At 38.9% G+C, this 21,866-nt stretch overlaps 1 protein-coding gene across 3 annotated transcripts in view; it reads left to right on the top strand.

Moving 5' to 3' along the window:
* bach2b (BTB and CNC homology 1, basic leucine zipper transcription factor 2b) overlaps nt 1-21,866 on the top strand; it is a 332,889-nt gene that overhangs the window by 36,965 nt on the left and 274,058 nt on the right. Inside the window, exon 1 of one of the 3 annotated variants that reach the window (XM_073057477.1) lies at nt 19,849-19,861. The exons of the other annotated variants lie outside the window; for them this stretch is intronic. The gene's annotated coding sequence lies outside the window, so the exon portion shown is untranslated. Of the gene's footprint in view, nt 1-19,848; nt 19,862-21,866 lie in introns of those variants that run through there. 3 annotated transcript variants of the gene reach the window in all.

Raw genomic sequence — 21,866 nt, 5'->3', positions numbered from 1 at the left:
CAGCCATCTCCATCCTGGACACACCATTGAGGTTCAAAAGGCTATTGTAATTTATAGTATATTTTATGTAGTGCATTGCACTGCTGCAGCAAAACAACAAATTTCATGACATACTGCATATCAGTTATAATAAATCTGATTCTGATTCTTCTGAGTCCAAAAGGATACAATGTACTCACAGAAGATGAGATTCTGGTTGACCATGTTGGTATAGAGCAGGAAGCCACAGCTATTGGTTTCACTGAGAGTGGAATTGATCAGTTCTGTTGCAGGTTATCCATCTCTGATTTTGCTGTTAGATATACCAAGGACTTCTAAGATAGTGATGAAAGAGAATATTTTCTAACAATTACCTACAGTAAATGGAATCGTAGCATTTTATTGTCTAATAAAGGAATCCACTGTGTGCAGTTATACAGTAAACCCTTAGCATCTAAAGGGAATACCATGCCAGAAGTACTTGTAAACATTGATAACTGAAAATATAAATTTATCTGAGAATGGAAGTCAAGAAAAGTAGGTACAATATCAATGTATAATTCAAAGTTCAAAGTAAATTTTATTATCAAAGTACATTTATGCCACTATTTACAACCCTGAGATTCTTTTCTATGTGGGCATACTCAGCAAATCTACAGAATAGTACCTATAAAAGGATTAATGAAAGATCAAGTAGAGTTTAGAAAACAAACTGTGCAAATGGAAATATAAATAAATAACAATAAATAACAAGAACATGGAATAACAAGAGAAAGAGTCCTTAAAATGAGATCATTGGTTGAGGGGTACTAACTGTTGTCATTTTTAATTTAGAGCACTACCAGTAGTATTACAATACATAACAAAGAGAAAGTGTTAATAACAATGCTGTAACTCCTATTGATAAGTAACTTAGTAACTGTGCTGTCTGCTGCTTCATTGGTAGCCACCACTGATGGTGAGAAAAGTCGGAAGCAAGTAAATAGAAAACCTACAGCACAATACAGGCCCTTCCTGCTCTATGGTTACAGTAAATCAAAAGCAAACTAATCTTGTTTTGACAGGCTGAAACATGCAAGTCATCCATCCAACCACATTTATTGATAGAAATACTTGATGAAAGGGCATCATTTGGGTTGTGATATGCATTAAAATTCCAGGATCAAGGAAAATTGCTGATTAATATGGGAATTTCTTATCCAGTAATTGTTTCATAGTGAATGTGTGCAGATTATTTTAATTTTTGGCTGATTCATTTACCGTAGATTCCGGATTATAAGCCGCTACTTTCCCCCCACATTTTGAACAGCTTTGAACTCTGCGGCCTTTAATCCAGAGCGGCTAATACATGTTTTTTTTTCATGCCACCTCGTAAACATTTTGCCTCGTAACAGTAGACCAATAAAATTGATGAGTAGTTCACAGAGGTCCAATGAAATTGTACGATAAATCAAGCGCACTTTCACAATTAAATTATTGTAAATCAGTCATTTGTACTCACCCTCATCAACATGGAAAACACTCGAAGAAAAGCATTGTGCTGCCTTTATGGCAGTTACTTAGTTTATAATATTTTCGCTTAGTAATTCATTTGTTAGTTAAAGTTAGAAGTGTTTTAACTATATTTGTTTTCTGTACTACATCCCGGGATGCTATGACGTCACACCTGGTTTCGCCGCGTCTTGTGGGATACCGGTTTGCGATATACGGGAAGGTGGGGGCATTACGCGAGCACATCAGACCCGAGCGCATCAGACCCGATTAGACCCGATCGCGTTACGCGAGCTCATCAGACCCGAGCGAAAACGCTGCTTTTAAGTTAAAGGCGATCAATAACTTTTCCTGGTAGGCTGCAGTATATATATTTTTACCAGTCGCTAGGAGATATTGGAATGTTGTTCGTGCTGTTCAGTAAAAAAGTATATGCAACGTAATTTGTGTTACCGATACGTATGTATATTTAAAAGTAGCCGTATTACAGGCACGGTTCGAAAAAAAGCCATTTGCAATATATATTTGTTTGTTACCATATGGATTTAATTAAAAGTTAAAAAATCCTCACGTGTAATATCTTTCTGTGTAAATATCTCATATTACAACGTGGGACACCTGCAGCCGAAAATCCGGTGCGGCCTAAAATCCGGTGCGGCCTTTACAATTAAAAAATTGATTTTATTTCTAAAATTAGAGCCAGCGGCTTTTACTCAGGTGCGCTCTGTAGTCCGGAATCTACGGTAATCTAATTCCATAGGTGCCCAACTGAGTTGTTGTATTCAATTTTAAATACTGTGGATTCCAGTTAATTGGGACACATTGGGACTAGTACATTTTGGCCCAATTAGCCAAAGTTTCATGGCAATAAGTAAAAAGATATAAAAAAGAAAAACTGAGTAGCAAATGATATATTTAAATGAAATACAGAACAAATTAGAACAGTACCAACAGTACTACAACACTATAAAACTCTATTAGTTGCTAATTGTAATCAGCAGAGGAATTCATCCGGTGTACGCAATGAACAAGATCAGCACATGCACCTGATACATACAATGGACTGCCTTCATATCATACTGTCAACGATTGCATCCTTCAAATCTTCATTTTCATTGTAACATTGAAGGTGTTTCTTGATACTATATTTAAGTTTACTGACAACACAACTGTTGTTGGCCGAATCAAAGGTGGTGACAGATCAGTATATGTATAGGAGGGAGATTGAAACGCTCGCTGGTGCCACAACCTCTTACTTAATGTTAGCAAGACCAAGGAGCTGATTATTGACTTCAGGAGGAGGAAAGAAGTCCATGAGCCAGTCACATCAGGAGATCAGAGATGAAAAGCGTCAGCAACTTAGAATTCTTCTGTGTTTATCATTTCAGAAGACCTGTCCTGGGCCTAGCACGTAAGTGCAATTACAAGAAATCACGGCAACACCTCTACTTAGAAGTTTGCAAGGATTCAGCATGATATCTAAAACTTTGACAAATTTCTATAGATGTGATGGAGAGTATATTGACTGGCTGCATCACAGCCTGGTATGAAAACTCCAATGCCCTTGTATGAAAAATTCTACAAAACTTAGTGGCTACATCCCTGTCCATCATGGGTAAGGTCCTCCCACCATTGAGCACATTTACATGGAATGCTGTTGCAGGAAAGCAACATTAGTCATTGAGGACTCCCACTACCCAGGCCAAGCTCTCTTCTCGTTGCTGTCATCAGGAAGAAAGTACAGAAGCCTCAGATTCACACCACCAGCTTCAGGAATAGCTTCAATCATCAGGCTCTTGAACGAATGGGGATAGCTTCACTCAATTTCACTCGCCCCACCACTGAACTGTTCCCAAAACCTATGGACTCACTTTCAAGAATTTGTCATCTCCCGTTCTTGATATTTATTGCTTATTTATTATTATTATTTCTTTATTTATTTTGTACTTGCATAGTCTGCTGTGATTTCTATATTGTTTGTCTATCCTGTTCGATGCAGTCTTTCATTGATTTCATTATGGTTCTTGGACTCACTGAGAATACCCACAAGAAAACAAATTTCAGGGTTGTATATGGTGACATGTATGTATTTTGATAATAAATTTACTTTGATGTTTAAAATTCTTCATAGTACCTAACTTTGTTGAAGTAGTGAAATCATTTCACTTGCACACTTTTTAACTCCTGGCCATTTCTGGCATCTCTAAGCCTGAATATTTGAAACCAAAGTGAGAAGAACAGTTTGGAATTGTCTTACTGCTTATTTCTCTCCAACTATCAGTGACAAAAATTACTGTTTTGCTTGCTTTGGTTTTAAACGTTCAGGCTTAGACAGTGACAACAATTACTGTGACAAAACTCAGTGACAAAAAATCCTGTTTTTTGAGCACAAACACATGCAACAGAGCTATTTCTGATTAATATTCACAATCCTGATTGATAAGTTACAGAACCTGGGCCTCTGAACCTCCCTCTGTAATTGGATCCTTGACTTCCTAACTGGAAGACTACAATCTGTGCGGATTGGTGATAATATCTCCTCCTCGCTGATGGTCAACACTGGTGCACCTCAAGGGTGTGAGCTTAGTCCACTGCTCTACACTGTCTATGCCTATGACTGCGTGGCTAGGCATAGCTCAAATATCATCTATAAGTTCGCTGATGATACAACCATCGTTGGTAGAATCTCAAATAGAGACGAGAGGGTGTACAGGAGCGAGATATACCAACTAGTAGAGTGGTGTTGCAGCAACAACCTTGCACTCAACGTCAGTAAGATGAAAGAGCTGATTGCGGACTTCAGGAAGGGTAAGACGAAGGAACAAATACCGATCCTCATAGAAGTAATATCGAGCCAAGTTAGAAGCCCAGGCTAATCAGAGGGATGCCAGTAGACTATGGCAGGGTCTAAAGGAGATCACTGGGTGCAAAGAAAAGGCTGGGAATATCAATAACTGTGACGCTTCTCTTCCTGACGAACTTGACATATTCTACGCAAGATTCAAACAGAAGAGGAGTGTCCCGCCCCCTCTGGATGAACTGGACCTGTTGGCATCGAGATTCATCGTCACTGAGGAAGACGTTAGAAGACTCTTCCTGAAGATAAATCTAAGGAAGGCGATGGGCCCAGATGGCGTCCCGGGACGGGTTCTCCGGGCCTGTGCAACCGAGCTAGCTGGAGTGTTTGCTGACATCTTCAACTGCTCCCTGCTTCAGTCTAAGATCTGCTCGTGTTTTAAGAAGGCAACGATAATCCCGGTGCCGAAGAAAAGCAAGGTGGCATGCCTGAATGACTATCGACCTGTGGCTCTGACATCAATTGCTATGAAGTGCTTTGAGCGATTGGTTATGGCACACATCAACCATAACCTACCGGTCAACCTCGACACTTTGCAACACGTCAACGGCAGATGCCATCTCTGGCACTACATTCCTCCTTAGAACACCTGGAGAATAAAGGCGCATATGTAAGGCTCCTTTTCATTGACTACAGCTCTGCCTTTAATACCATCATTCCAAATAAACTGATTCCTAAGCTCTGGAACCTGGGTCTTAGCACTCAGATCTGCAGCTGGATCTTCAACTTCCTCACAGACAGGACCCAGGCTGTAAAAATAGGGGACAAGCTCTCCTCTACAATCACTCTGAGCACCGGTGCCCCTCAAGGCTGTGTACTCAGCCCCCTGCTGTACTCACTGTACACCCATGATTGTGTAGCCAAGTTTCCATCAATCTCAATATATAAGTTTGCTGATGATACCACAATTGTAGGCTGTGTCTTGGGTAATGATGAGTCTGAGTACAGAGAGGAAATTAAGAACCTGGTGGCATGGTGCGAAGACAATAACCTATCCCTCAATGTCAGCAAGATGAAGGAACTGGTTGTTGACTTCAGAAGGAGTAGCGGACCGCACGACCCCATCTACATCGGTGGTGCGCAGGTGGAACAGGTCAAAAGCTTTAAGTTCCTCGGGGTGAATATCACAAATGACCTGACTTGGTCTAACCATGCAGAGTCCACTGCCAAGAAGGCCCACCAGCGTCTTTACTTCCTGAGAAAGCTGAAGAAATTTGGCCTGTCCCCTAAAACCCTCACTAATTTTTATAGGTGCACCGTAGAAAGCATTCTTCTAGGGTGCATCACAACCTGGTATGGAAGTTGTCCTGTCCAAGACCGGAAGAAGCTGCAGAAAATCGTGAACATAGCCCAGCACATCACAAAAACCAATCTTCCATCCTTTACACCGCATGCTGTTGGAGCAGTGCTGCCAGGATAATCAAGGACACGATCCACCCAGCCAACACACTTTTTGTCCCTCTTCCCTCCGGTAGAAGATTGAGGAGCCTGAAGATTTGTACGGCCAGACTTAGGAACAGCTTCTTTCCAACTGTGATAAGACTCCTGACCCGGATCTGGGCCGTACCTTCCAAATATCTGGACCTGACTTGCACTACCTTACTTTCCCTTTTCTATTTTCTTATTATGATTTATAATTTAAATTTTTATTATATTTACTTTGATTTGTACTTCAGGGAGCGCGAAGCACGGAATCAAATATCGCTGTGATGATTGTACACTCTAGTATCAATTGTTTGGTGACAATATAAGTAAATTAAAGTAAAGTGGAGCGAGTGAGCAGTTCCTGGGTGTCAAGATCTCTGAGGACCTAACCTGGTCCCAACATATCGATGCAACTATAAAGAAGGAAAGTCAATGATTATACGTCATTCGGAGTTTGAAGAGATTTGCTATGTCAATAAAAACACTCAAAAACTTCTATAGATGTACCATGGAGAGCATTCTGACAGGCTGCATCACTGTCTGGTATGGGGGGGGGGGGCGCACGGGTGCTACTGCATAGAACCGAAAGTAGCTGCAGTGGGTCGTAAATTTAGTCCGCTCCATCTTGTGTACTGCCCTACAAGGTACCCAGTTTTTAATCTTGTACATTTCCTCATATCTGACATTCTGATATAGAGAATCTGGAACATTTCATAATTTCATATTTCTTATAAATCTCTTTATATTTGCTTCCCAGTAAAGCAGGGGTGGCTAATCTTTTACATTCCATGCGTCAATCTTTTTGTGCACGAGTTCAGATGCGCCATACGACTCTTGTACCCCCATTCATTTCTTGTAAAAATATGTTAATATAGACATTCAGCATTTTTACGTGATATGTTGATTTAATATAAAAACAAGATAAACATTACTTACCTTAATGAGACTTTTATCAAATATATTTTGTCTTCTTTTGATTTCTTCCTTTTTCTTAATCACATATTCTTTCCGTAACCAAGCACTAACTTCAGTTTTCCTTCTATTTTAGTCTGAAGTTGTGTTTTATAGTGTCTATTAAGATCATGTCTTCTATTATGTGAGAAAGCGTTTTCACAAACAATGCACAATGGTTTTCCTGACGGACCCGCTATAAATAAGAACTCATTTTCCCACTGTTCATTGAATTCACGCTTACTATCACTTTCTGCTTTTCCTCAGCTCATTTTCTTTTGCACTGTGATGGGTAACTGAATGTAAAAACAAGGGCTTAATTTTCAAAAAAGTACAGAACTGCAAATGTTCACAAAGGACAAACAAAGCACAACTCCAAAGCGCACGAGTGTCATTTGTAAACTGACTGGCAAAAACCTGCGACGCAGCACTGGTGCAGACGCCTGGCGCCTCAGGATCAAACAAGTATCAAACGTGTATTAAACAGTTATGGAACGACTGCAGAACAAAAGTCCTTCTTTCCTAGTTTGACTCATTGAACTTCTTTTAAAATTGAAACAGATTAATGTGAAAGAAGATAACATTCACCAAAAAATGTGCACAAAATAATAAAATTGCTAAGTTTTAGATTTATTCTCAGTAAAACCCATTTCTAGCTCTAAGCTACTTGAATTCCTGTTATAGTTTTTTTTCTACAAATCGGTTTTTGGTTAATACCTTTTGCATGAGTAGGCTTACTTCTTTATCACTGGGGTGCAATGCGCCACTTCAAATCATCCAAAGCGCCACTTTCGGCACATGTGCGATAGGTTGGCCATCCCTGCAGTAAGGGGTAATAATGATATATGAATCAGATTATTCTATCATGTTTCAGAACATATCAAAATATTTTGTATTCAACTAATCATGTTTAAAGTTAAAACTGGAGAATGATGAAAACACTAAGCTAGCATGATAGCATTTGTGGAGAGAAAAGTAGTTGTAGTTCAGCGACATTTTATTAGTTCTGGTGAAAGGTCATGAACCTGAAACATTCATGTTTCTTTTTTCACAGATCCTACATGATCTTTTCAGTATATCTAGCATTTGCTCTTTTTTATTTCAGATTTCTTCCATCAGCAACTTTCTGTTTTTGGAAGTATTTTTTGAGTTGTGGTCAGTGTTTGCCTATTGGTACTAAGCTGGAAATACTTTATATGATCTCAGTAGCTAAAAAAACTGAAACCTAGCCAATGTTCTGATGGGACTCTACCAAGAATGCCTAGTGTAGTAGGCTTTAACCTGAAAAGTTGATGGGTATCACCATATCATTCTGCCCAAAAGCTACCAATGTACGAAGCTAAGTCTGTGCACCTTTGGCCTAATCCTCTTCCTAATCAGTCTCTATATAAGCTCATAGTTGAGATAGACTTGAGTCTAATTTTGGCATTGAGTCAATGTATGTAGATGATAAAAGGCCATCTTCTGTACTTGATATTTTGAACTCAAATTTTAATACTACTCTACTAAGATTATCAGTTGTATCAGTAGCATCAGTGTCGCTGTCTTGTGATATTCCTTTAAATTCAGATTGACCTAATTTATATCACACTAAAGACTAAAATTACATAATTTGGAAAGATTATTTTTTCAAAATTCAAAGTAAATTTATTATCTAAGTAAATATTTGTCACTATATGCAATCCTGAGACTCATTTTGTTGTGGGCATATGCAATAAATCCATAATAGAATAATAACCATATTAACCATAATCAATAAAAGATCACACCAACTTGAGTATTCAACCAGTACGCAGAAGACAACAAACTCTGCAAATACAAAAGAAAAAAAGAAATAATAATAATCATAAATAAATAAGCAATAAATATTGAGAACATGAGATGAAGAGTCCTTAAAAGTGAGTCCATAGGTTGTGGGAATATTTCAGTGATGGGACAAGTGAAATTAAGTGAAGTTACCCTCTTTGGTTCAAGAGTCTGATGGTGGAGGAGGAATAGCTGTTCCTGAACCTGGTGGTGAGAGTGCTGAGGCTCCTGTACCTACATCCTGATGGCAGCAGTGAGAAGAGAGCATGACCTGTGTGGTGAGGCTCTCTAATGATTCTTTCCTGTGACAATGCTCTATTTAGATGTGGTCAATGGCGGGGCGGACTGGGTCATATCCACTACGTTTTGTTGGCTTTTCTGTTCAAGGGTATTGGTGTTTCCATACCAGGCTGTGATGCAGCCAGCCTATATGTTCTCCACCACACATCTATAGAAGTTTGTCAGAGTTTTAGATATCACGCCAAATCTTCACAAACTTCTAAGAAAGTGGAGGTGCTGTTGTGCTTTCTGCGTAATTGCACTTACATGCGGGACCCAGGACAGGTCCTCTGAATTGATAACACCAAGGAATTTTAAAGTTGCTGACTGTCTCCACCTCTGTTCCTCTGATGAAGACTGACTCATGGACCTCTGGTTTTGGGTTAAAACTTTACCCTATAACTTACTTTAAAAACTTTTCTTTAGATTTGAGTATTCCAAAATGCTTTATGCTAATACTTTTATTTTCCCTTCACTCACTTTCTCATTTGGATTATAATAATTTACAAACTAAAGCACCAAAGCAGTGGCAATTGAGAACTTAAAGGTGTTTTTTTTTAAGTGGACACATCCATTTAATAGTTTATACTGGCTCAGTGCTGGTACATATGCACTGCTTAATGACTAGAATTTTGTTCTGTCTTGGATTTACTCAGTAGTTACCACATAAAGGAGCACTTGCTGATATTTCTAATTGTTCTTTTGTAGGGATGCCCTCTAACATTTTGTGGAGGCTTAGTTTTAATGGGGATTTGTGAAAACAAATTTAAAACAAACTGACAGATTTCTGCCAACTGGGAACTTGCTTGATTGTCAGGGAAAGTAGCAAAGAATGGAATTAAAAATAACATTTAATCTCTGTGGTGTTTTTATTCTATTTACCGTATTTATTTATTTAGAGATACAATGCAGAATAGATCCTTCCAGCTCTGATAGCCCCGATTTAGCCCGAGCTTAATCACACCACAATTCACAATGGCAATTTAACCTACCCGGTACGTCTTTGGACTGTGGGAGGAAACAAGAGAACTCAGAGAAAACCGACGCATTCCTTGAGGAGCAGGCACAGATTCCTTACAGAGGCCGCCGTAATTAAACTCTGAATTTTGTCACACCGAGCTGTAATAGTGTTGCACTAACTGCTACGCTAACGTGTTGCCCTTTTCTTTCATTCTAAGCAGGGCATTCATTTTGTTTGTTTTCTAAAGATTAAAATCAAACAAAGCAGTTGGAATTGAATTGGCGAAGGATTTCCTGCAGTTGAATTGTCCTGCAATTTCTGCAAGTAGGTTGATAGAAACTATCAATGAGTTTTCACTGTCAAGAGTTTCTGCATTGGTCTTCACTATTGCAAGAGAAATACAGGTTTTTTTAAAAGTAGTTTTTAGATGAGTGAATCAGCATGAGTGTGCCATAGCAAGTTTCAGGGTATTGTAAGTAAACCTGTGTGGATGTTTTGTAATGCTTGCGAAATGAAGTTTCTTCATATTATTACTCTTTTCTGCCATGTTATCAGCAGGCAAACTCATGCTGGATGCTTTAAGTATTAATTATATTTTTCACAAGTTATGTCTTGTAATGACTACATAGTAAACACTTAGTGCTCATTGATGTTTAACCGGTTTTAGAATTTACCTTGCAATTTAACTACATTTATCTCATACTTTTGGCATTTCCTCATATTGCCATCCCAGTAGATGTATAATGTAGATCTATAGGTGTGTAATGGAGAGTGTATATACTGGCTGTATCCAGGCTTGGTATGGAAACACCAATGCTTTTGAAAAACAGGTAGTGGATTCGGCCAGTTACTTTATGGGTATTACCCTCCTAAACATTGAGCACATTTGCATAAAATGCTGTCACAAGAAAGCAGCGTCCATCATTAGAGATCCTCACTACACAGGCCATGCTCTTTTCTCGCAGCTGCTATCAGGTAGAAAATACAAGAGTTTCAGGAGTCACACCACCAGGTTCAAGAACAGTTACTATTCCTCCATTTTTGAACCAGTGTGAATAACTTCACTTGCCCCATCACTGAACTATTCCCATAACCTATGGACTCACTTTCAAGGACTCTTCATCTAATGATCTTGCTTGTTTATTTATTTATTTATTATTATTTTGTATTTGCACAGTTTGTTGTCTTTTGCGCATTGGTTGTTTGTCCACCCTGTTGGGTGCAGCCTTTCATTGAGGCTCTTCAACAAAAGGGGTAACTACACTCACTTGTCCATCCTTGGAGATGTTCTCACAACCAATTACCTCACTTTAAGGATGCTTTATCTCTATCTCAATTTTTTTTTGCTATTTATTTATAATTGCATTTGCAGTTTTGTTGTTTTCTTGATCTTTCATTGATCCTTTTATAGTTACTACTCTATAGATTTGTTGAGTATACCCACAGGAAAAAGAATCTCAGGTCAGGATTGTATTTGGTGGCATATATGTACTCTGATAATAAAATTTTCTTTGAACTTTGAACTTTAATAGCAATAATTCTTCTCCCCCTGAAATTGTTCTATCCCCTCTTCTCCCCTCCCCTAAAGAAGGGGTTTCTTCTACAAGTGTACAGCTTAACAACTGCTCCCAGTTGTGTTTCATATGCTGCCTGGCCTGCTGCGTCCTACCAGCTTTTTGTGTGTGTGTTGCTTTCATACGTTCATGTTGTTAGCCAAAATCAATTTTTAAGTCATGGAACTGAAAACCATCAGCTTTTTGAACTATTTGATTACAGTTCTCATCAGATGATGTTCATTGTGTAGTGATCAGTTAGAAATGAGCCAGAACAGGCAAAAGGATTTTGTTCCCTACACCTCAACAAACATATGCAGAGGCAAAGCTGAACATATTTAAATGGTTCATATTTCACATGTAAGAAAAATATATACTTTAGCTTTAGCTAGTGGAGGTCTTGCTCTATGTATCTATGTCTTTCTGAATTTTATTTCTCCGTCACAGCAGATTCTCATTCTTCTTGGTCGTTTATTATCATCTACCTCACTTCAGGCTGCTCACCACAACCTCTGTTGAACAGTTACAGCAATTGCATTTATCAGCCTATTTTTTTTCACCCAATTCAAACCCTGAAAGTGAACTTCAACCATAGTCACATTTTCACTGCTCTTTACCTTAGTGAGCTTCTTGCCATCATCTCCCTTCAGAAGTCTGTGCCCTTTTATCAGATTCCTGCTCATTCACATCCTCAAAGCCTTGGGTTTAAGATTTTGTCTTGTCATTGAGGTATACAAAATTATGAGGGGTATAGATGCAAGCATGTTTTTTCCACTGAGATTTGGTGTGACTGCAATGAGGTTATGGGTTAAGGGCGAAAGGCGAAAAGTTTAAGGGGAACATGAGGGAAAACTTCTCACTAAGAGGATCTTGAGAGTGTGGTACGCGCTACCAGTGCAAGTGGTGCATGTGAGCTTGATTTCAATGTTTAAGCGAAGTTTGGATAGGTATATGGATAGTAACGGTATGGAAGACTATGATCCTGGGGCAGGTCCGTGGGAATAAGCAGTTTAAATGGCTCGATATAGACTGGATGAGCTGAATGACCTGTTTCTGTGCTGTACTTTTCTATGATTCAAAATCACCGTGACTCACCTAACTTCTTATTACACTATGTTCAATGTTAAATACTGATGGTTTAATAACCAGTTCCAACTTAACTGGCGTATTCCTTCACCACTTGTGTTTTTTGTTCAAATGTAGTCCACCTGAATTTCCAGATGTCTCCCGCAATGTGATTTTCTTTCTCTACATCTGAATTATGAAACTCAATCTTGATTTGACTTTTCCCATTTCCCAATTTCTTCTTGATTGGCTTGTTTGTTTTTGTCTTTCTCCATCTTGTCCTTGCAACTAAATCTATCAATTGTGTAGTGAATTACCTCCTTGATTTAATTAGCACATATACGTTTGAGACCAGTGAAATCTATATCACTTTTCTCCAACCCATCATGTGACCCACTAACGTGGAAAGCTCACTAATGTTTCTACTTTCTGAGGAAGCTGAAGAGAGCTGTATTATGCACATCGATACATCATTCTACAGATGTGTGACAGGGCACACCCTAACAAGCCGTATCATTTTATGCTATGTTATGGAAAGTGCACTGCAGCAGACTCAAAATTTGAGCTCTCAGATAACTTTTACCAAGGTCTCAGGCCTTAATTAGCTTGTTAGGGCTATGGCTTGTTCACAATCATTATTAGGAAAGGCCAAGTGATGCAAATTTCAAAGCTTTATAAATATCCTGACTCCTCAAACTGCGTCCCAACATTCATCAACCATGTGCTCTTCTAAGCAGCTGCCTAGCACTCTGAAAATTAAAATAAATGATGTCCGTAAAACAGGAGAAGGCTATAAGAAGATAGCAAAACATTTTCAGGTAGCCGTTTCCTCAGTTCGTAATGTAATTAAAAAATGGCAATTAACAGGAACGGTGGAGGTCAAGTTGAGGTCTGGAAGACCATGAAAACCTTCTGAGAAAACTGCTCATAGGATTGCTAAAACCCCTGTTTGACTGCAAAAGACCTTCAGGAAGATTTAGCAGACTCTGGAGTGGTGGTGCACTGTTCTACTGTGCAGCGACACCTGCACAAATATGACTTTCCTGGAAGAGTCATCAGAAGAAAACCTTTCCTGCGTACTCACCAGAAAATTCAGCGTCAGAAGTTTGTAGAGGAACATCTAAACAAGCCTGATGCATTTTGGAAACAAGTCCTATGGATTGATGAAGTTAAAATAGAACTTTTTGGCCTCAATGAGCAAAGGTATGTTTGGAGAAAAAAAGCTGCAGAATTTCATGGAAAGAACACCTCTCCAACTGTTAAGCACGGGGGTGGATCGATCATGCTTTGGGCTTGTGTTGCAGCCAGTGGCACGGGGACATTTCACTGGTAGAGGGAAGAATGAATTCAATTAAATACCAGCAAATTCTGGAAGCAAACATCACACTGTCTGTAAAAAAAAAAGCTGAAGATGAAAAGAGGATGGCTTCTACAACAGGATAATGATCCTAAACACACCTCAAAATCCACAATGGACTACCTCGAGATGCAAGCTGAAGGTTTTGCCATGGCCCTCACAGTCCTCCAACCTAAATATCGTTGAAAATCTGTGGTTAGACCTCAAAAGAGCAGTGCATGCAAGACAGTCCAAGAATCTCACAGAACTAGAAGCTTTTTGCAAGGAAGAATGGGCAAAAATCCCCCAAACAAGAATTGAAAGACTCTTAGCTGGCTACAGAAAGTGTTTACAAGCTGTGATACTTGCCAAAGGGGGTGTTACTAAGTACTGACCGTGCAGGCTGCCCAAACTTTTGCTTTGGGCCCTTTCCCTTTATTGTTATTTTGAAACTGTAAAAGATGGAAATAAAAAAGTAATCTTGCTTAAAATATTAAAGAAATGTGTCCTCTTTAACTTTATGCCTTTTGGAAATCAGGTCATCTTTTACTCGCTTAGCTATTCACAGTAACAGAAATTTTGACCAGGGTGCCCAAACTTTTACATGCCACTGTAAATATAGAAAGGTGCCCGATAAGGGCCAGAAACGTCATGAAGGATCCCACCCACCCTGCTCATGGACTACTTGTCCCACTCCCATGAGGGAGGAGACTATGTAACACCAGACTCAAAAACAATTAGTTTCCCCACAAGCAATAAGGCTGATCAACACCTCTACCCACTGACCCACCCCTCCACATTCCCAACCACCACTACTTTATCATTTACTGTCAGAGTCGCCATGTACAGACACTTATGTGGCTGACATCACTTTATGGACATAAAAGCAATCTATGTATAGAAGCTATATTATGTGTTTATATATGTATTTATTAATGTGTTCTTTAACATATGTTTTTCTTGTGCTGCAGCAGATTCAGAGTAACAGTTATTTTGTTCTCCTTTACATGTGTACTGGAAATAACTTTAAACAATCTTGAATTGTGATGTACTTCTGACCGCATTAAAACACAAATATTTACTGCTTGACGTCTTTCTCTTATGCTGCAATTTTATTTATTGAACTTCTGCTGTCAATTGAATTTAAATTTCTCTGTTAATCATTTCTACCACATTATCATGTAATTTAGTAATCCAGCTATTAATAAACAATCCCTACCTTGCTGCTGAGTGAAACAACCATCACTCTGACTTCATATATATTAACTATAATGGACTAACACTTAGGAAGAGTGAGTTTATCAGATCTGGGTCAGTCTAGTGTTGTGGATGCTATTTGGCTCTATTCCTGGAGATTTCTTCATGTGATGTATTGTGTCAGATGTAATCATTCCGATGTAACTTGCTACATGACAACAACATGTTAGTGATTGGCATTTAACAAAACTTGAATGGTCTGGCCAACCTGGTCAGATATTTGGATTAGGTTTCAGCTTCATGCTCCAATTCATGTCTTGATGGCATGAAGGACTTTCTCATCCCTATCTACTATCTCACCTGTAAAACTTGTGTCACAGAATCTGTCATATGCCTGAAACGTGTAACGACTAGGGAAGGAAATGCCTCAAGAAGGTAGCTTCTATTAGGAGCCCTCACATCAGAACATGGTCTCTTATCATAACTACCATTGGGAAAGAGGTACAGGAACTTGAAGACTCAATGTCTCTCGATGCCTCTTCCCCTCCACTAACAGATTTCTGAATGGTACATAAACACTATCTTGCTCTTCTTCTTTTGCACTATTTACTTCTTATAACTTATAGCAATTTCAATTTCTTGCCACTGTAATGATGCCACAGTACAATAAATTTCACCACATATGTAATAAACCTGATTCTGGTTCTGATTGTTTTAGCTTAGGCATAAGCACACTTTGTGCAACAAGTGATGGAGGTAATGCTCAAGTGTTTAAAGTCAGTCAGCTTAGCTGATTTGCTCCCCATGAATACATCCTTTAAGTTACATCCATCAATTGCATGAACATGTACAAGTGTGCACATACTGATGGATAGATCTGTTGGCAGAATTTTTAGGAGTCTTTAAGAGGAGAAGATTCCTCGTTAATGCAGAGGTCACTTCTGAGGTGATCACTTAGCATTTGGATAGAACAGATAAATGGTGAAACTGGAAACTACCAATCCAGTGTTTCAGACACTTGAGGATTGATGTGAATTGATTATTCACACATCAATGACAGGCTCAGAAGGCTATCAAAATGGATAATGGAATAGTGATCTTCATCTCTTGAGGATCAGAATGTAAGGTGATAGAAGTTGTGCCAAGTTTCTGAGAAGAGATTTCTCCTGTTGGTTAACTTATTTTTTTTTTACAGATGCATGAATCCTTTATTGGGTTAACTCTCCAAGTCCTTACTTTCTGTTGGACTTATGAAATCAAAATGCCATCCTTGAGATAAACATTTAGTTAACTCAAAAGTAATCTGAGAACTTCTATCAGAGCTAAGGCATCACACTTAAAAAGCAAGATTTTCCATTTGGGTGCAATGGATTCAAAGTACCGCATGATTCACACACACCCAGAGTCATATTGCTGACCCCACCATAATTTCTGGGTCAGCCTCATTTAAATACAGTGGGCGAGCTCAGAACAAACAGTTTGTCTGTTGGGAGGTGGAAATGGCACAATGTGGGAGGTGATAAGGCTTGCAGCAGCTTTAAAGGGCTCTAAGGACATCATCTAACTTGTTTGTGTTGCACTTCACCAATACATGCATGGAGAAATGTGGCAGCCATGACTAAGAGAGATAAGCTGATGAGGCAGACTGGTTTTAGAAAGGTGAAATGCAGGTTGCCAAGTGAAAAGCAAATACGTACTTGTAGCACCTCTCATAATCTTAGAGCATGAAAGTACTTTATATTCACCATGATAGTTTTAAAATCGCTGGTGCTAGGTTGCAATTGTAGCAAGGTATTTATAAAGCCATAAGATATAGGAGCAGATTAGGCCATTTGGCCCATTGAGTCTGTTCCACTATTTCATCATCGCTGATCTATTTCCCTCTTAGCCCCAATCTCCTGTCTTCTTCCTGCATCCCTTTATTTTATGCACTTACTAATCAAGAATCAATCATCCTCTGCCTTAAATATACCCAAATGACTTGGCCTTCACGGCCAACTTGGGTAATAAATTCAACAGATTCACCACTCTGACTGAAGAAATTCTTCCTCATCTCCATTCTAAAAGGATGCCCCTCTATTCTGAGGCTGTGATCTCTGGTTTTAGACTTCCTTCACTATAGAAAACATCCTCTCCACATCCACTCTATCAAAGCCTTTCAATATTTGATCGGTTTCAATGAGGTCACCCCCTCATTGTTCTGAATTCCAATGAGTAGAGGCCCAGAGCCATCAAGGGCTCTTCATATGATAAGCCTTTCAATCCTGTAATCATTTTTATGAACCTCCTTTGAACCCTGTCCAATGTCAACACATCCGTTCTTAGATAAGAGGCCCAGAACTGCCCACAGTACTCCATGAGGCCTTAATTATGCAAGCTAATGTCTCATAGGCAGCTCTGAGCTAATGACTTTCATCAGTTGTTTTGGTTGCCCCTTCTCATTGGTGGAGCGGCAGATAGTGTTAAGGAAATGGGTAGGCTACAGAAGGACTTAGACAGATTAGGAGAATGGGCAAAGAAGTGGCAAATGAAATACAATGTTAAAAAATGCATGGTCATGCACTTTGATAGAAGAAATAAGTGTGCAGACTATTTTCTAAATGGGGAGAAAATCCAAAAATCTGAGATGCTAAAGGACTTGGGAGTCCTTGAGCAAAACGCCATAAAGTTTAACTTGCAGGTTGAGTCAGTGGTGAGAAAGGCAAATGCAATATTAGCATTCATTTCAAGAGGTCTACAATACTAGAGCAGGGATGTGAAGCTGAGGCTTTATAAGGCACTGGTGAGGCCTCACTTTTCTAATATTTCTGTTTTGAACTATTTTAATCTATTTAATATATGTATGTGTATGTATTTTTTTTACTGTAGTTGATTTACTTATTTTTTCTTTCTGCATTATCATGCATTGCATTGTACAGTTGCTGCTAAGTTAATAAATTTCATGACACATGACTGTGATAATAAACCTGATTCTGATCATTTCCAAAAACTGACAGCTCTGTCACTGCAACACTATGTCATTATTGTACCAAAGTATGAATTTAGATTACCTATTCAGACAAAAACAGAAATATTCAGCAAATAACAACTCAATAGGTGGAGTAGCTTCTGCAGAGGTAATGGATACTTGAATTTTCAGGTTGTAACCCTTCATCTGGACTTGACCTGAAACATCGACTATTCATTTCCTTCCAGAGCTAGTGCTTGGCTCACTGAGCTTCGCCAATAATTTGCTCTTTTTTTTTGCTCCCGATTCCAGCATCTGCAGTTTCCCATATCAATACTTGGCATGTCAGATATCATCTGACATCTGACTGGCGGCATGGTAGTGTAGTGATTAACACCATACTTTACAGCAACCCGGATTCAATTCCTGCCGTAGCCAGTAAGGAGTTTGTACATTCTCCCAGTGACTGTGTGGGTTTCCTCTGGGTGCTCCAGTTTTGTCCCACAGTCCAAAGTAGGTTAATTGATCAGTGTAAATTATCATCATTAGGCAAAGTTAAATCAGGGGTTGTGAAGTAGGACAGTTCGAAGGACCGGAAGGACCTATTATGTGCTGTATCTCAATAAGTAAATAAATAAACCTACAGAAAAAGAAATACAAATGTAGAAACGGGCTGTTCAGCTTTAGAGTAATGACCAACTTTAGCATTTCCTCTGTAGGTTATAGAGTTATAGAGACGTGAAAAAGTTCAGCACAGAAACAGTCCCTGCCAAACCATTTAAATTGCCTTCCCCAATCGACCTGCATCTGGATCATAGCCCTCCATACCCCTGCCATTATTGTTTCTACCAAACTTCTCTTAAATGTTGAAATCAAACTTAATACACCGCTAATGCTGGCAGCTTGTTCCACACTCACAAGGTTGAAGAAGTGTCCCCTCATGTTCCTCTTAAACTTTTTACCCAACATCCTTTACCTATGACCTCTAGTTGTTGTCCAACACAACTTCAGTGGAAAAAGCCTGCTTGCATTAACTGTATCTATACCCCTCATAATTTTGTACACCTTTTAAATCTTCCCTCAATCTTCTTTGTTCCAGGAATAAAGTCCTAATTTATTCAATCTTTCCATATAACTCAGGTTCTCCAGTCCTGGCACATCCTTGTAAGTTTTCTCTGTACTCTTTCCAGGTCATCCAAAACTCTCAATGTACGGATACATTAATCCACACATGATGGATATATAATATAATCCATATAAACCTCCATATAATCCATCGTACATTCAATGGCTAGCAAAAATGTTCAAAGGATATAATATATTCCAACTATGTAGGTGTATAATTCTCTCTTTTTAGAGGAAAGAATTTCATGCTTTCAAAGTACAGTTTACTTGCAAACAGCTGAGCAACATGCGCCAACTGCAAATTTGAGTCTTTGGACCTTTTTAAGTACTGTAATTGTCTGTCCCAGAATTCTTAGGTTCTGAAAGATAAGCCTCAGGATAATATGTGGGAGATCAAGATTATTTACTGCAAATTAGCTAATGACATTTGTGTGGTTTTGGGGAATAATGGCTGGATGCCAGTCAGATACCCCAGTTATAGAACATCACACACAATAACTGGATTAATGAGGTCCAATTATGTGGACTTGGAGAAGAATTCAAGGATGGCTGAATAACATAAGAGGTTGCATGATGCCTGGTGGTAGAGCAAGTACCAAGTTAGGGAAGCAAGTGGCACTCAAAGAAGGTAAGAAGATCAGTCTCTTGCCTTCTACTGGAGATATTTGTTTCACACTGAAATGGGAGACTTTCTCTTGTCCATCATTTTGTAAGTTGCAGAGAAGGGGGAAAGAGTGGAAAAATAATGAGAGTATCTATTATAGATTAATAGTCTTAGGGTACCTTTATCAGAACTTCCCCCCAAATCTTCCTCTGAATCTGTGAAAACTTTTCACTGTGAAATTTAATAAATCTCTATTTATATCTGCAGACTCAAACACCTCGACAGGTACGTGCATGCAGATCAATCATATTACCACCATAATCACATGGAAAAATCACATATGTGAGTAAGTGAATATAAAAAGTACAAAGTATAAGTCCTGAGGCTCTTGTACCTTCATGCTGCTGAGCATGTCCTGGGTGATGGGGGTCGTTGATGATCGATGCTGCTCTCCTGCTATAGTGTTTCATGTAATGTGCTCAGTGGTTGGGAGGGCTTTACCAGTGATGGACTGAGTCGTATCTACTACTTTTTGTAGGATTTTCCATTCAAGGGCATTGGCGTTTCCATACCAGGCTGTGATGCAGTCAATACTTTCCACCACACATCTATAGAAGTATAGAATGTAAATACGAGTGAATCTGCTGATGCTGGAAATAAATAAAAAACACAAAATGCTGGCAGAACTCAGCAGGCCAGACAGCATCTATGGGAAGAGGTAGTGATGACGTTTCAGGCCGAAACCCTTCTCCTGCCAGCATTTTGTGTTTTTTATTAGAATGTAAATACCTTCAGTTCACGTTTGTTGGTGCTGGATTCTCCAGACTGCTACTTTGTAAATTGACCCATCCTTGTCAGTTAGGTTTTACTGTTATCCACAGGAATAGATGAAATGGTTATCTAATGCATTCGAGTAGAACCCTCTTGAGGCTGAAGTTGCCATCAATGGTCAGTAGCTAAGTTCACTGTAGGTAGTCATGCATTGGGAAGATACCAGTCAAACCTCTGTCACTAGAAGTGTTTACCAGGTTGCAGAGGAAAAAGTTCATCATGTTTTCAAAACCACTTTGGAAAAACTGCAACATCCTGACTAATTTTTGGGAATCTCTGGTCCATGGCTTCTGAAGATGGAGAAAGAGCAGCTGGGATGGCACTAAGAACTTTGAATTCAAGTGTCAGGGACACACAGAAGCTGAGTGATGGAACCTCACAAAATACCCACTTATCCTTCCCGTCAGGCAGTTCCCACCCCATCTGTGGTATAGTCTATGGGTCCCGTACTGACCTTAGAAACCATAGAACTAGAGTGCGACCACCGAAGAAGAAGGAGGAGAAGCATTAGGTTCAGAGTCAGTTTTAAATGATGATATAGGTGCAGGCTGTACTTTATTGTTTCCAAAGTCAACTGGGTCCAATATCCTTTCTGACATGGGGAAGGACTGGAAATATTTTAGTGTCTCAACCCATAACTAATGTTATGAAAGTTAGGACTTACTGTGTTTTATCACTAGAGCTGTTCATTGTTTTGATAAAGTGTTCTGCTTTTGTTTCTGTAGCATTCTCATTTTATAAAAGCAGTAAACAGAAGTTTTAGAGTAACTGATAAGCTTGTACACTTTTGCTTTTGAAAAATACAGATAGTGGAATATGTACCCAGGTTATATTTGTGGATTATATTTCAACCATGCCACTGATTCATTAGGCTATTAAAATTATACTTCTAATAACAGTGATACAGCAGTTATTGCTGTGGTTTCACAATTCTACGAAGCTGGATTTGATTCTTGGATATGGTCTGTGTGCAATTTGTATGTGACTGAATGGGTTTCCTCCAGATGGTCCCATTTTTTCCCACATTCCAAACATGTGCTCTTGTGTAAATTAGAGTATTCAAATTGACTGTATGAGACAGAATAAGTTGAAGAGTTTACAGGGAAATGAGGTGAAGGGGCAATGGGAATAATTTGATTTCTTCCTGGGGAGCCAACATTGTCCCAATGGATGGTATGTCCTCCTTTGAGGTTATTAAGTCAACTAAGATGTTGATAAAAATATTGCTCACATAAAAACATCGACCAGTTAAGTTTGAAATAAGTTTGTATTTTGTGCAGTCTTATATAAAGTGCTATTGCTAAGAATTAATCAATTTTCTTATTTTTACTAAGGGGAATATCTAAACTGATTTATGAGTGCTGCAAGTCAAGTAGATATGTACCGTTTAGTCCATTGAACTATTCAAAATTTACATTTATTAGATTTGAAAAAGTGGATTCTAAGTATATAGCAGAAA

This window comes from Hemitrygon akajei, chromosome 9, assembly GCF_048418815.1.
Source record: "Hemitrygon akajei chromosome 9, sHemAka1.3, whole genome shotgun sequence".
Classification (NCBI taxonomy): Eukaryota; Metazoa; Chordata; class Chondrichthyes; order Myliobatiformes; family Dasyatidae; genus Hemitrygon; species Hemitrygon akajei.
Note: the sequence above shows the minus strand (reverse complement) of the source record. Positions and strands in the feature narration are given on the sequence as shown.